At 39.1% G+C, this 14,848-nt stretch overlaps 1 long non-coding RNA gene across 2 annotated transcripts; it reads left to right on the top strand.

The window, feature by feature from the left end:
- The first annotated feature begins 3,423 nt into the window (after positions 1 to 3,423).
- On the top strand, positions 3,424 to 6,528 carry LOC123466284. Of its 2 annotated transcripts, XR_006652554.1 has the most exons (7): positions 3,424 to 4,077; positions 4,144 to 4,362; positions 4,436 to 4,609; positions 4,684 to 4,777; positions 4,835 to 4,994; positions 5,087 to 5,172; positions 5,242 to 6,528. It is a non-coding gene; the product is annotated as an uncharacterized LOC123466284 (long non-coding RNA). The 2 variants fall into 2 exon arrangements; XR_004400294.2 differs by having other exon boundaries at positions 4,835 to 5,172.
- The last annotated feature ends 8,320 nt before the right edge of the window (positions 6,529 to 14,848 follow it).

Below are 14,848 nucleotides of genomic sequence, written 5' to 3'. Positions count from 1 at the left end.
AATCGATTACTATACAATGTTGTTATATTTTTCGTGTTCTTTTGACGCAATTCACTGAAAAAAATATTAATGACTCTGGATCTAGCTCTTTAAAAAGGGAGGTTTAGAAAAAGGTAGACAAAATTTGTCTACCACGTTTTCTTTAAAAATTGTCCTGAAAAAAGCAAATAATTTGTATTGAAAAGTGGTTTGCCCTTCAACCGCCTTCATAACCCCTCTGAAGGTCACTCCTCTTGTGCTCAAAGGGAAGAAAACGCCTCCTATCGTCTCACTTTTTGCGAAAGCAAGACACCTTCATCGAGCGACCGCTCATAACTGAAAAAAAAAATGAAATATCACCCCTCCTTTTCCAACTTCTATCCCATAACCTTCAAGGCCACTGCAATTAGGTCTTAGGGTTAAGCTAACGTTTGAGTTGAAATAATATATACAAATTTATTTACAATTACCCGTTGAGATGGCTAATTTTTGATTGATGCTAGTTGGAGTACAAATAATTGTTTTTATTAAGAACCGAGCTCGCGCCATAATAACAACTGCATTTAAAAATATAAAACGTAATATTTTAACTATTAAAAAGTTGTCCCCGAAAATATTCTCGTAATATTTAAACCATTCACAGCGGTTGAAGAGTACTTATTTTTTGCCACTGAAGTGTTTTCTGTACACTGAACAGTACTTCAAAATCTAAGTAGGGATTTTAGCGTACTGAAATAAGAAAATAACATACTTTTATTCGTTTTTAAAATACTTAAACTAAAGTGATTATACTTATCACATTGAACAAACTTAAAAAATAGTAAAAATACTTTAAAAAAATTAAGTACCATAACTCAACGTCCTTTATTTTTATTTACATACTTATTTGTAAAACAAAAACTTTTCATTGAAGTATTTTATAGAAAAGCAAGGGCTTTCATACTTTTATTTCAATGTCTTGTCGCCTACGTTACCTCACACACTCACATTTCTCAATTACCTCACATTTTTGTGAGGAAACCAAAATTTTTTCTAATTTCTTATTCGAATCCCCAATATTCATAGGAAAATAAGGTAAAATTAAAATGATTCTATAGCTGAGTGGGTAGGGCGGCCGACTAGCGAAGATATCGCATAGAGGTCAATTGCTCAATCGCCACCAAACAATGACATATTTTCGTTTTTAAGTGTACTTACTTACTTAAATACGAAGCTCGAAATTACAGATAAGTAGGAGCCAAATTTAAGTAGAATTATAAAATAGTCTAAGTAGAATTGGCCTTTTATTAAGTATGTAAAATAAGTACTCTACAACCGCTATGCATACACAGCAGCGGCTACCTACTTATTGTTTCCTACTTAAGAGGTGCCAGGATCTCTTACATGGCTTTGGATACTTAAATTCCGCCCATACTTACACGAGATTTCCTACTAAAAAAACCTGTTTCATGTAAGAATGTTGTAAGTAGTTAAGTAGGCTCAATAAAGGGTCTAGCCTACTTAAAATTCATTCGCACACTTTTTTTTCTATAGGGCAATTATATAATCTTTAGTCAAAAATTCAGCAAATGACTTCTATCATATCAAAATTTGTTGTGGTAATTAAGGTATATCCATAAATGGGGTTCAGAAATGAAAAAAAAATGCCGTATACCACGGGATTCGAACATCATACCTTTTAAATCATTATCCGATGCTTTACCACTGAGCTACACTCGATGATATATAATTTGCAAACATAGCCTCAAATACTATAAAGGTCTGTTGGGTGATAGAAAAATTTTTGGAAAAATTTTTAAGAAATGGTATCATTTGATTTTACGTGCTGAAATTCTGTAATCAAACACCACCGATTGATAAAATTTTTGAAGTTTATAGTTATAATTTGAATAAATTTATACTAATATTAATTTGATTAAATTAAATATCGTTTTCTTAGTTGAAATAGAAAAAGATAGAAAGAATAATGTTCAATTATCTACCGAAAATCATTACCTTTTTTAACAGTGCAACATTATAAACTTCCCGGTATTCCTGTGATGGAATTTGATGTGTTCAAAAAAAGTTGTTGGATTTTCAATTGACAGTTCATGAGTAGTTTTTGATCATCAAAATTCGTCAGAGTTACAAGATACTTGCAATTTTAACGACTTTGATTTAGTCAACCTGCTTTACTGTGCAAGGTACTTAACTAAAGAACTTATATGGTATAAAAAGTACTTAAATTTGGGGAAACGATACTTAATTTTGATACAGCTTTTAAATGTAAGTATTAAAAATGGGTAAAGTATGTTTCGCAAAACTTGAATAAAGATACTTAAATTAAAGCATACTTATTTCGAATGTTTCATACTTAAAATGCCATTTTCCATCTTATTTATAAGTGGGATGGTAAGTGTAAGTAGCATAACCACATATAAGTATTTGCAATTTACAGTAAGTGACTTGGAAAACTCGTTTTAAGTAAGAAAATTGCAAATTTAGTAGATTTCCGACCTACTTAATCAATCAGTAGGAAATTTCCTACTGAAATACTTACATTAAAGTAGGTTACCGCTGCTGTGTAAACTCATCCAACTCTTTTTAAAAATAAATTTTAATTGATTCATAAACAATAATATAATCTTAAAGCCAATAGGGTTTACTATGCCCTGTTAACTTCTAGGAAACGGCTAATCCTTTCGAAAACGTTCTCTCTTATTCAGACACATATATTTTCGAAGGAATTTTAGGAATCTTGTAGGTTAAATTAAACGTAGTGGAGAGAAAATTCTGCTCGAGGACGAAGAAAATGAATGGGAAAATTAAAAGGTTTGCAAGAAAACAGCCTTCCTTCTTTATTTTCCTAGGAAAACTTAAAAATTTAACTCCATCCTTGTGATTCTTTTCACAATTTCGTACGCAACACTTCATCTAGTTAAACTTACAAGTTTGACGTTTATAGAGTGAACAACAATACACAAGCTAGCTAAAGAATTCGGGTTCTTCTGCTAGCCGGGTCGATCACAAAAAAGGACTCTTAAACAAAAATTAACTACAAATAAATTAGACTTAAAAGGAGATGGAGGGAAAAATTTTGTTATCACCAAATGAATAGCGAATCCACTGTTAGGTACAACAGTGAGGTAAAACATAGTTATAGAGAAGAAAACAATATTTTAAAAGTGAAATGGTTGGTTTTCCCATAAGACGCTGTAGACAGCGTACTACAGATTGGACACAAATTTGATTTTCGCATTTGTGGAGAATGCGCAACGTAGGAATGCTGCTCCATAAGGGAAAAAAGTATTTTGTATTTGTATTTGTATTTGTATTTTATTTTATTTGGTATTTGAGGTTTTGGGAGAAAAAATGTATTTTGAAGGACGAGTATTTTAAAATATAGTATTTGTATTTTTAAAATATTCGTTTTTTTTTTCAAATACGATACACTGGTAGGGGTCATTGTTTTCTTTAAAATAATTTACTTAAAAATAAATTATATTGAATTTTAGAATTGACTGACCCTTAGCTAAAAGACTAAGGTATCTAAAGAAAAAATTTCATTAACATCCACTACATACCTTATTTCTGAAAAAGAAAAATGCACGGAAAAAAAAAGTTCGCGGCGAAGCGTAAAATGGTTTTCGCAGTACAACGTCAGCATTTAAGTGCAGACAAAATTAAAATTTTGAACAGACTATCTAGTGATATTAATTAACACTTCGGCTATCCTGAAAAACTCTACTTTTTAAGTGGCGCCAAATAATACGCAAAAGAGCGACTTACCCCTAAGCCAACTAGCCCCGGTCTCCCCTACTCATATTCAAGTGACAGCAAGATAATAAACTAGCCCCCCAAGTCAAAGTCCGTGTGGAAACTACTAAACAGTATTCCACTTAACTTTTGCTTCAGGCGGGGAGGTGCGGGAATTAGGGAGAAGACAGGTTTGATTTAAACACCACCTTTAACACTTTTTTTATTATCTTCATCGCCAAAAAACTGGCACTTGCTTTCCGAAGTAAGTATGGGCCGGCTGGCAACCAGTCATCTGTTCACCTCAAATTTTCTTTTCCGTCAGGGTAGACAACTGAATTGTGACAAACCCGAGAATACAAAGTTGTTCTTAACAAAAAAGTTTGTGTATTCAACGTTTCAAGTTAATTTTTATTTCTCGATGCAAAGGTAAAACAAAGGTCCAGAACACTTGCAGTTATTGGTTCGAAGCAAAAGCGGAAGATTACTTTACTTCTTTCAACCGTCTTCAGCTATAGATAAGACTTCATTTTATCTCATTTGTACCGAGCTACTAGAATGGTGTTGGCATTTTCAACAAAAATGCCTGTTATTTCCATGAACAAAATTATCGAAACTATTCAACAACTCTCCGAATTACACAATTGAGTAAGTTATGATTGCTGGTTTTTTCTATTAAATTTATTTATTTGTCGTTGGTCTTTTTCATTTTCTGCACTAGTTGGAGAAACACAGAGTTTATAATGGCAATGAGGGAATACGAGTTCAATCATATTAGAATTAAACAAAAGATATTAAGGGTAGAACACATGAAATGTAAAGCTTACGGGGTCAAACCACTTGATTGTCATTGTGATGGTAACATGAAATGTTACAGATGTGAATCGGCTCATAGGTAAATAATCAAAAATTTCCTAAATAGTTCCTCCACAATACACTTTACTATTTCTTTTACCTCTCATATTGCAGCCATGGAGCCAAAGAGTTGTTGGAAAATGTGGCCATAGCCAAAAATTATGAAGTAGAAGCTTTTGTTGCGGAAGCAAACAAAGCTTTTCATGAGGTGAGCGAGTCTACAAAGTGTTATCGATTTAAATGTTTAATAACATTTATTTTGCAGACTAGGAAACGCGGCGTGCGGTGGTTCCACTTTTAAAGCTGGGCAATCTGATTCCCATTCCCATTCAAAGAAAATGGATGAAACGGCAATTTTGTGTATGTGATGTCGTCACGGTTTAGTACTCCGTGCAGCAAACATTCATCGAGGAGAAACATACCGAGTAATAGTTTTCCTTCAGTGGTGGGCATGGCAATTCGGCATTTAAGTTTTTTGCTATGATGTTATCTGCCGTTACTGGCCTTTCGCAAACAGATTAGGAACCATCGACCCTAAAATTGCTTGCCTTACCCAAAAGCTTTTTAAGATTTCATGGGAAAGCGCATACTTGGTGATGCCAGGTATCACTGATATCAAAATTCATTTCAATTTTCATTCGATTGTATTTTTACAATTAAAACTTTTCACAGGTATTATGTTTCGGTCATTTTCGGAAAGGCGCTGCTGCGACTGTTGGAGAGGAAATTGAGCAGGGTTTCAGTAAAATCTCCAGATACAATGTTTCTAAAAAACACATGACTAGCTCTAGAAAGCATTTTTAAATTTAGTTGCGATTTTACGTTAGCCTTTTACATTTTTTACTTTCAGACAGAAACGATTGCCTAAGTAAAAGTTTTATTTATGAAAACGAAAGTAAAGAGAATAAAATGGTTTTTACTTTGCCTAAACGTCTTAAGACGGTGAATAAAATGTAGAGTAGCTTAAATGTTTTCTCCCAACTCCCACTAAATTACGCAACTAGAATTGAATCCAAATAGAATTGGAGGGTATTGCACTGGCAATATGTAACAGAATTCCCATTCTACAAGCATGGTTTCTTCATTTTCTCTCCCCAAAATCCCTCGTCACACAGACTCCACTAGAATTCACCATAAAACTGCAAGTAGCAACAGAATAAACCTATTTCCAATCGACTCCCCAAAAGACACCTGCGCCACACGAAGACACCTTCTTACATCAGCCGACTGAAACAGGAGCACCCTCGTCTAGCCGAAAACTTCCAGAACATCTTCCTACCTGTTTGTACTTCTAGAATATTCTTGCACCTGCACCACACACGCCAGAATATTCATACTCTTCTTAGATTAAGATCACAATGTATAAATAACCCTTAGATTTAGAAATATTTTTACTTATTATTCTCTTAAACCCTAGTTAACTGACCTATCCCAACTGTCACCATAGTTCGGGGCTGGCTTTAACACAGGACTATTATACTAATTTATACCTCAAACTGACGCTTTCTCCAGTAAATCGTACGGCCTAAAACTATAATTCTTCTCAACCTCCCGTGACTCATCCTTTCGGATGGGTACCCCTTAACCTCCCTAATATTCGACTTAAATGGGTTGACAGAACTGTCAACTCGAGTCGGGGGTTGCTTTTGTACGGAGCCATCTTTCCCTACGGTTTTCCTTATTCGGGTAACGGCAACATCTTTTCCATATAAAAGACCGTGACTGACTCTCGCAATACATTTTCTTTTTAGTTTTCTTTCCGGTTCCATCTCGGTTCTTTTCGAGCTCTGTGACCTAACAGCTCTGTTTAAAGTACCAGTTTAGTTCAATTAACTTAATTCGTTGAATCGGGTATTACCTCTCACATTGTTTAACCGTTCCCAATTGGTATGTCACACCTAACTTAACTTATAATTGTAGACTTAGACTTGGTAACCAATACATTTGCATTGTGGATTAGCCGTCTCTGTTATTTATTTTAAACTGCTTTTAATTAATTATTCTGTAAAGGGAAGAATGATTAAACCTATTATTCCTTTACAAATACAACAACTACAAGCCCGGGAAATGAAGATTGCGGGTATGAACTAATCAAAAAGACTAACTGCCTTACTTGTTATTATATTGCAGACAGTGCGAAAACGAGGACTGTTCATGGGAAAAAATAGTACATTTGAAAGCTCGGTCGAACAAATTGAAACAATTGGGAAAAATAGTATATTGTTAAGGTAAAAGACTAGGGGAGATTCGGAAGAAGACTGACAGACTGGTCTCCCACTGGTCTTCTGCTTGCCGACTGCCGACTGCCAAGTGAAGTTTGTCCGTCTTGTATACGGCGAAACAGAGAGTCGATTTTAAAGTCAAATGAGGTCAAGTGTGTCAAAAAATATAAGGGCAGGCGGAAGACGGCTGGTTTTATCGTTAGAGTAATAAAAGTAGAAAGTGGGTCAAATCAGGACAACGGTTATTAGATACGGGCAATAAAAGCAACATTATAGATTTTACCGTTTGAATTCGATTTGGTTGGCGGATCCTTACAAAATTAATAGCAAAGATTAAAGACAAATATAGGGTTGTTGTGACAGAGAAGAACAAAAAGAGCGGGATTTTTCCCTGTCATAATTCCGTTGGTGCTAATATATATAAATTTTAGATTGTCCTTTACATAACCAAATATGTTTGTAGTGTCTGTCTCGAATCAATTCCAAGTTGTGAATTCGTGGATGCTAGAAAAAAGATTTCGCGAAGAAGTAACTCAAACAGAAAAAAAAATGGCCAATTTCATTGAGAATGTTTGTCAAGTTCAAGGACAATTACAGAAAGACATTCTAAAAATCAAGGAAAAAAGTATTTTTACGTGCCTTGAACTGATTTTTATTCTGTTCTTCCAATAATTAATTTATTGGTTATCAGTCAATATTCACGCAGATAACAAACAGTTTTACCGAGGACAAATTGTTCTTTGACAACTCAAAATTGCACGGTGGAAAAAAAGTTTTGGCTGATGCGATTATGTTGTTTGACGTCGAAACCGATTTTTGGATGATGAAATGTTCGCTTTCGGTATAAAAAAGGACTTCGAAGACCTTCTATTAGATAACATTGTTTATCAAGAGGATAGCGCCGAGGAGAAAAAAGCTTATGAATAAGATGGCAAAGAGGAGACAGCTGAATACCAAGATTACGTCTACGAAGAGACCACTGATTATCAAGACTACGGTGACGGGGAATATGTACTATGAATTTAACATTTTCCGTTGAAATGCACTAAAATCATCCCTTATGTAAAAATGTTATGTATACATTGTAATTCTCTTCAAATATTGCCATAAATGATGGCTGGAATAACTTTATAATAATAAATCCTAATAAATCATTTATGATTTTTTTCATCAAAATAGGCGTTAGCCGTGTGCGTGAGCGCGAAAAATTGTTCGGTGTGGATTAAAGATACATGCACACAAAAAGTCTGTTTTTGACTTCATTTTTGGATTCAGCACAAAAAGTTAAGTATAGGAAAATATTTTCATAATTATTGGCGATAGCCTGCGGGAGTAAATCGTCTTCCATAAATTTTTTTCAGAAGAAAAACGATGCAACTCGCCAAGTCATTGGGTTTGAAATCTGTTGTTTATTACAATCTAGTTCTATTTTCAATCAGAAACAAAGAATTTCAATATTTTCTCGTCTTCCTTACTCCTTTCTTTCTAAAACAGTAACTGTACAGTGTACAAACTGAAAATAAAACTGTGTTTCCTTTAAGATTTCCAAGAGAAACTTTTTTTCATTTTTCTCAGAAGACATTGATGGCGAATGCCTTCTATCGCTGACCAAAAAACAAATCGATGGCTTGAGTTTGTCTATAGGCCACAGTATCAAATTACAAAAACTATTAAAGAATCTCATTGTTGACCTATTTGCCTGCTAAAGAAACTTGCATGCATGACTGTATATTTATTTGTAAAACTACGATTGAAACGCAGTAATAATTTATTATTTTTTTAGGAGACATTTCCATTTTGAAGGAGTCGTCAGAAGGTAGAAAAATAGGTAAATTATTTATGGATCGCAACGCAGCGTATTGAGAAGTAGATAAAAGTAAAACTTTTGTTCGAATATTGGTGAGCCACATATGCATTCTCTCTGAAAAAGAAGATTTTTATCCGCTAAGCAGCCTCAAAGAAGAACTTGCAAAGGCAATTGTTAAAGCTTTTCCATGTTTGGCCATGACTTGTCAGGAGGTTTCTAGCTTGACCAACTATACCCACTATTTTAATCCAAAATTAACCAACGGTTTTATCGACACTCGCCTAAAAACAATGCGGTCAAAGTCCGAAGTGTCAAGGGGAAAAATCAAGAAAAACAAAGACTGTTGTAGCCCTGCTAAAAATATAAAATCTAATCGCAGACTTGACGGCGAGGTTAGCGGGGATATAGGGACACTGCTTTTTATGAAGACAAAGATAAGTTTAAGATAATTTTATTTGTTGTAAAATTCAAGATAGCATAATTATATGGTTCTTCTTTTCAGGTTGAGTGGATGAAAATACATTTACCTGAACAGGGTTCTAACGAAACCACAGTTAAAGAGCAAATGGTGTCTACTTACAACTATAGACAGTATCAAATTTCTATAGGAAAATGGACCACTATTCAGATATTAAAGAAGTATCCTCGCTTCAGAGATTATCAAAATTTGGTACTTTTCTATGCAATCACTGTTAAAAACGATTCCGAAAATCATTTATTCAGTGAACCCATTTAACGAAAAGGCTACCCTAAAACAGGTAGCCGTCACCTAATTTCAGAACGAGTGACGAAAAGCAGACAACTATTCCGATATTTGGAATTTAAAAATCCACTTTTCAGAATAAGTGACGTAAAGCAGACGATTATTACGATATTGGCAATTTTAAGATCTGTTTTACGGAATATGTAGGATATTTGTGCAAATTTGGTATCTGATTAGTAAATAGCTTGTACACTGTTAAAAAAGTACACTCTATTTCGGGGTTATTTGCCCGAAAAATTCAGCAAATGAAATATGGGGTTCTAAGCCCCGAAAAATTTTGTATAGATTCGCAATACGAAATTTTTGTTATTAACCCTAAATTTTTGGGGTATTATAGGTAGGGAATGAAAAAAAGATTTGTTCGCCAAAGATTTGAACACCAGGACCTTAGATTAGTTGCCTCTTGCTTTACCACTGACCAAAATTTGATGAAATAAAAGTAGAAAACATCTCTCCAAATATGATTAAAGCCGGTTAGGTGATAGAAAAATTTAGGGGAATATTTTTTAAGGTATGGTAACATTCGATTTTACGAGCTGAAATTCTGTTTTTGAACTTCACCGATTCATAAAATTTGTGAAGTTGATAAGTATAACTTGACTTAATTTGATATCATTAAAAAATATTAAATGAGCAACTCAAAACAATTGTAATCTATGGGTTTTAATAGTGTAAAAGAAAGCTTGATTTTGGGTCCCATTATTTCATACAACTAAAGAATTTGGTATGATTTTAAATATTTCTTCTCACTGCAGAAAACTTTTCTTGATTTTTAAGATTCATCGAACTGTATTATTCTTTAACAAAGTCAAGTCTTTCCTAATTAAAAAAAGACAAGATAATTTTCAAATTGCTCAGAATCTCTTAAAACTGAAGAATTTCATGTCTGTCATTTTCGTCCTGCCTTTTTCGTTCCTTTTTGTATGTAGACTACTTTTATGAATTATATACAGTTGTTACCGAGTTGCCATGGCAACTCGGCCGGGCTTCGCGCGCGCCTTTAATTACCCCCCCTTTTTCATCTATTGTTTATCTAATTCGCGCATCTTTATTGTTTTGTTTTTGCGTAAGTGATCGGATGACGTGTATTAACGAGTCAGTCACGTTTTTGCAACGGTTGCGTCTCGTCGCCATTTTTTGTCACCTCATTTATTTTTATTTTTCGCCTGCGTCTTAAAGTTTAATACAAGCTCTTGCACCCTGCCCGTTCGGTTTTGATCGTTGTTTTGCATCGCCTTTCGAACGATCGTTATCTTACGGTTAGTTTACAACATTTTTGGTGCCGAAACCCGGGAGCATTCGACCCTGGTAATTCGTTTTTCGACATTCATTCTCGCCATTCGTTTTTCGCCCTTTATTTTCGCCATTCGTTCTCGTCATTGGGTTTTCGTCGTTCATTTTCGTCACTTGGTATTTCTTTTGTGCCTTTGTCTCTTTACATCCCAACGCTGAATCAACCGCCAGCCCAGGAGGGGTAACGGTCAGAGTTCCCGGATTTTGAGCAAAAGCTTTCTTTACGTGTCAGTGTTTAAGTGGTTCTCCAAGCCTTTCTTTCTTCATTCCGATCATCGTATCCACTCTCTTGAATTCATCATGGCTACTCAAGATGAGCTTCGTGATGCTGATTTGATCGTTGCCGCTCCTGATGCTGTTATTCGAGGCCTTTCGCCGACTCGTTCGTTCGCCTCGGATTCGACAAGTGGTCTCGTTCCTGCAACCTTGATCAGCAAACGTTCCCATCATCGAAGAAATTTCACCCGCAACGTGAATAAAGTCAAGATGGTGATTCACGAGACAGGTCCTTCAATCTACTCAAACGATCTCATCACGAAGGCCAACGATCATTATGAGCAATGTATTTATTACCATCATCGTTATTGTGCAAAATTGGGTGTCACCGACGACACTTGGTTGGAGAATTTGCGTCATGATTATAATACGGCTCATGAAGAATTTGCCACAGCCCGTCGCCCCGGCCATGATACCGAACAACCAGCGCCTAGAGCAACGACCCGCACGAGAGCTCAAGTTCGCCCCGGTTCGGTCGAGTCAACCCATCAACCCTAGTTCGCCCCGCTGGATGTGCCCGTCAGCACATCTCGCCCCGGTGTGGTTGAGTCGACCCGTCAACCCGAATCTGCCTGGCGGGGAGTGCCTACCAGTACATCCCACCATTCCCGTGAGGAAGATGTCTCTCGCACCGAAGGGGTTGTCGATCCCGTTAGTGGCAGTCGTCATCAGGCCGAGGGTAGCCGCCCGTCTTCTTTGGCCAGCTTCGGTTGCCGCCAGCATTTCGTCTTCTCATCGTTCGCGGAGCTCTTCCCTTTCGTCTCTGACTAGAGAACGCCTTGCTGCCGAACTCGACCTTGAACTGGCCCGCAAGCGGCGAGGAGAAGAACAGAATGAAAATGACCTTCTGAACGAGCTAGCCCGTAAGTTACATGAGGAAAAGATTCATATCGGGGCCAAACGAAAAGAACGGAAAATCGAGGAAGAAATCGCATGTCTTCGTATGAACGAGAAGTTGTCAAAGAGGTCTGTTCGTTCGCCTTCGCTGACCTCCTTGAGCTCTTTCCGTGAACCAGATGACGATATTCATACTCCGTTGCCGAAGAGTAAGCCTTGCGACAAAATGCTGCTTCCCACCGGGCTGTCTGACAAGAGCGTAGATAGCTGGATCGACGATCTGGGACAGAAACCGACGGCCTTACCCGCTGCAGCGCCCATGCCTTGGATGTTTGGAGTTTCGGCCCCGTTCACGTGTAGGACACCGTTTGATGGCGACCCTCGAGATTGGCTTCTCTTTGCCTCAAGATTTCGAGCTAGTCCACGACGTCATTCCGAACGATGCCCAGCGTTTGGCCATTCTTACCGAGTGGGTTGGCCTTAGCGTTTTTCGCCGCATCTCCCCATTGTTAAAGGCTCCTCGTGGGTACACTGCAGTTCTTGCCTATCTTAAGAAGCACTACGGTTCGAGCGAGCAGATCGCTCGCTGTCAAATACACGATCTTCTTAGTCTTCCCTTCGTCAATCCGGGTGATCGCCAGGCGCTTGAAAGTTTTTCTGATCAGCTGCATGGAGCTGTTGTGGTGTTGGAACAAGGGGGATTGAAGCACGATGTTAAGAGTGCTGCTAATCTTGATCAGGCAGTACAGAAGCTGCCACCTGTCTTTCGCCATCGCTGGGCCCGTTACGCACGTAAGCGTTTACCGAAAGGTGTCGACTTTAGTGACATAGATCGGTTCATGGAAGAGGTCGTAGAAGAGGAGCGGATGGCTCGTTCGGCATTCGAGTTGGCGCCTAAGATTGATCTTCGTGAAAAGCGTGTTACGTTTCCCAAGCCAGCCGTAGAAAAGCACCCTTCAAGCAGACCTGCAATTCTGAAACCACCACCCGTTCGGCCACCCCCTACCTTCTTAGTCACCCAAGTAGCGAAAGACGTAGATGTCGAGTGTACAGGCTGCGGCGGCGCTCATCGACTTGTTTTTGGCCCCGAATTACAGAAGAAGTCACCGAGTGAACGAGCGCTGGTTGCGAAGGAGAAAGGCGTATGTTTCAACGTCTTGGAGGAAAGCACCGCAGTGCGGATTGTCTTTCAAAACCCACTTGTGAATCCCCCGGATGCCGTGCAGGTCATCATTCGCTGTTGCATGGTGCGGAGAGAGTTTTTCCTGAAAAAAGCACACCTCGTCAGTTCCCGTCATCCGTCGGAGGCCAAGAATGTTTTCAAGGACCTCAAACACTCGCCATTGCTTCCCGCCTGACATCTGATGTTCTCTTGGCCGTGGTTCCCGTCCGACTTCCTGCGGGATGCCGGACTCTTGACGTTTTCGCCCTGCTCGACACCGGGAGCCAAGCTACCCTTTTGCGGGAAGACGCGGCTAATGCGCTTGGTCCTACGGGCCGGCCACGCAAAATTCGTTTTGGAACCTTCCATGGGAAAGATCCGGTCGTCGAGACTCGTCTTGTGGGCTTCTTCGTTTCGTCGCTAGAGGGAGACCAAAGCTACAATGTTTCCGACGCCTTTGTTGTGCCTCGTCTAAATGTTGGGCAACGCAAGATAAAAGATGTTCTCGCTTCGTTCGATTATCTTCGTGACCTCAACTTTCCTGCTCGAGACGCTGGTGAAGTCCAGATTTTGATCGGGATGGACGTTCAAGACGCCCATCTAAACATCGAGGTTCGTCGCCCTCCAACTGGAGTTCGGGGCCCTAATGCTGTGCTCACCCCATTTGGCTGGTGCGTTGTTGGAAGGACCTATCCATTTCCGGCAGTGGAAAAATCCAAGCATAAATTTCGTTAAGCTGGGAACGATCGAGCAGCTGGAAGAGTGCGTCGAAAGGTTTTGGAAAACCCAATCTCTCCCAGTTCGTGAGGCCCCCAGTACATTTATGTCGTCGTCAGACCGTGCCGCAATGGACCAACTCGAGTCGACCATTCGGCACACTGGAACGCGTTATGAAGTAGGCTTGCCTGTTCGCCCGCATTGCCCGAAGTGTCCGGACAACAAAGAGTTTGCACGTCGCAAGTTCTTCGCACTGGAGAGAAGACTTCTTTCAGACAACGACCTTCGCCAAGCAGTTACGGCGCAGATGAAGGAGGTGTTTTGCAGCGGCCAGGCAGTGAAAGTCACTTCTACAGCTCCCGGTTCCAAGGTGTGGTTCCAACCTTATCATCCGGTTCGACATCCAACGAAGCCCAGCAAGATTCATCTCGTTTACGACGCTGCTGCCCGGTTTAAAGGAACCGCGATCAACGACATCCTGCTGAAAGGTCCGGATCTCACCACGCAGTTATTGGCCGTGCTGCTTCGGTTCCGTGACAGGAGAATTGGCGTTACTGCCGATATTGCGAAAATGTTTTATCAAGTGCTGGTTCGTGAGTCAGATTGCACGATGTTTCGTTTTTTGTGGCGCGAGCCCACCGAGCGCACGTTGGGGTATCTGTGGAGTTGTGAGCGAGACGAGTTCGTTTTTCGTTTTAAGAAGACAGAAGAGGCCTTTTCAAAACGCCCGATTCTTTCTGCAATTTCGAGCCTCTATGATCCCCTTGGTCTCCTAGCAACCGTCGTTTTGGTGGCGAAAATCATCCTTCAGGACATCTGGCGACTCAAAGGTGGCTGGGATGAGATTCTGCCCGCCGATATTCTGAATCGTTGGGGGCGCTTTGTGGAACATCTGTCGATGCTCAAACTGCTGAACATTCCGAGAAGTTTTTTGACTAATCCCCTGTCGGCGTATCGTTCTTTTCAGTTGCACGCTTTTTTGGACGCATCGAAAGATGGTTTCGGTGTTGTAATTTATCTTTGAGCTGAAACCTCTGGTGAGGTCGAAGTCTCTTTCGTAATGGCAAAAGTGAGAGTTGCTCCTATCCATCAGCTTTCGATTCCGAAGATGGAGCTTCAAGGTGCTTTGCTAGCAGTCAGGTTAGCAAACTATCTGTTGAAGGAGCTGACTCTGCCCACATCGAATGTGTTTTTCTGGGTTG

The sequence above is a fragment of the Daphnia magna genome, unplaced genomic scaffold (assembly GCF_020631705.1).
Source record: "Daphnia magna isolate NIES unplaced genomic scaffold, ASM2063170v1.1 Dm_contigs021, whole genome shotgun sequence".
NCBI classification, from domain to species: domain Eukaryota; kingdom Metazoa; phylum Arthropoda; class Branchiopoda; order Diplostraca; family Daphniidae; genus Daphnia; species Daphnia magna.
The sequence above is the reverse complement of the archived record's forward strand: the minus strand, read 5'-3'. Positions and strand labels throughout refer to the sequence as shown.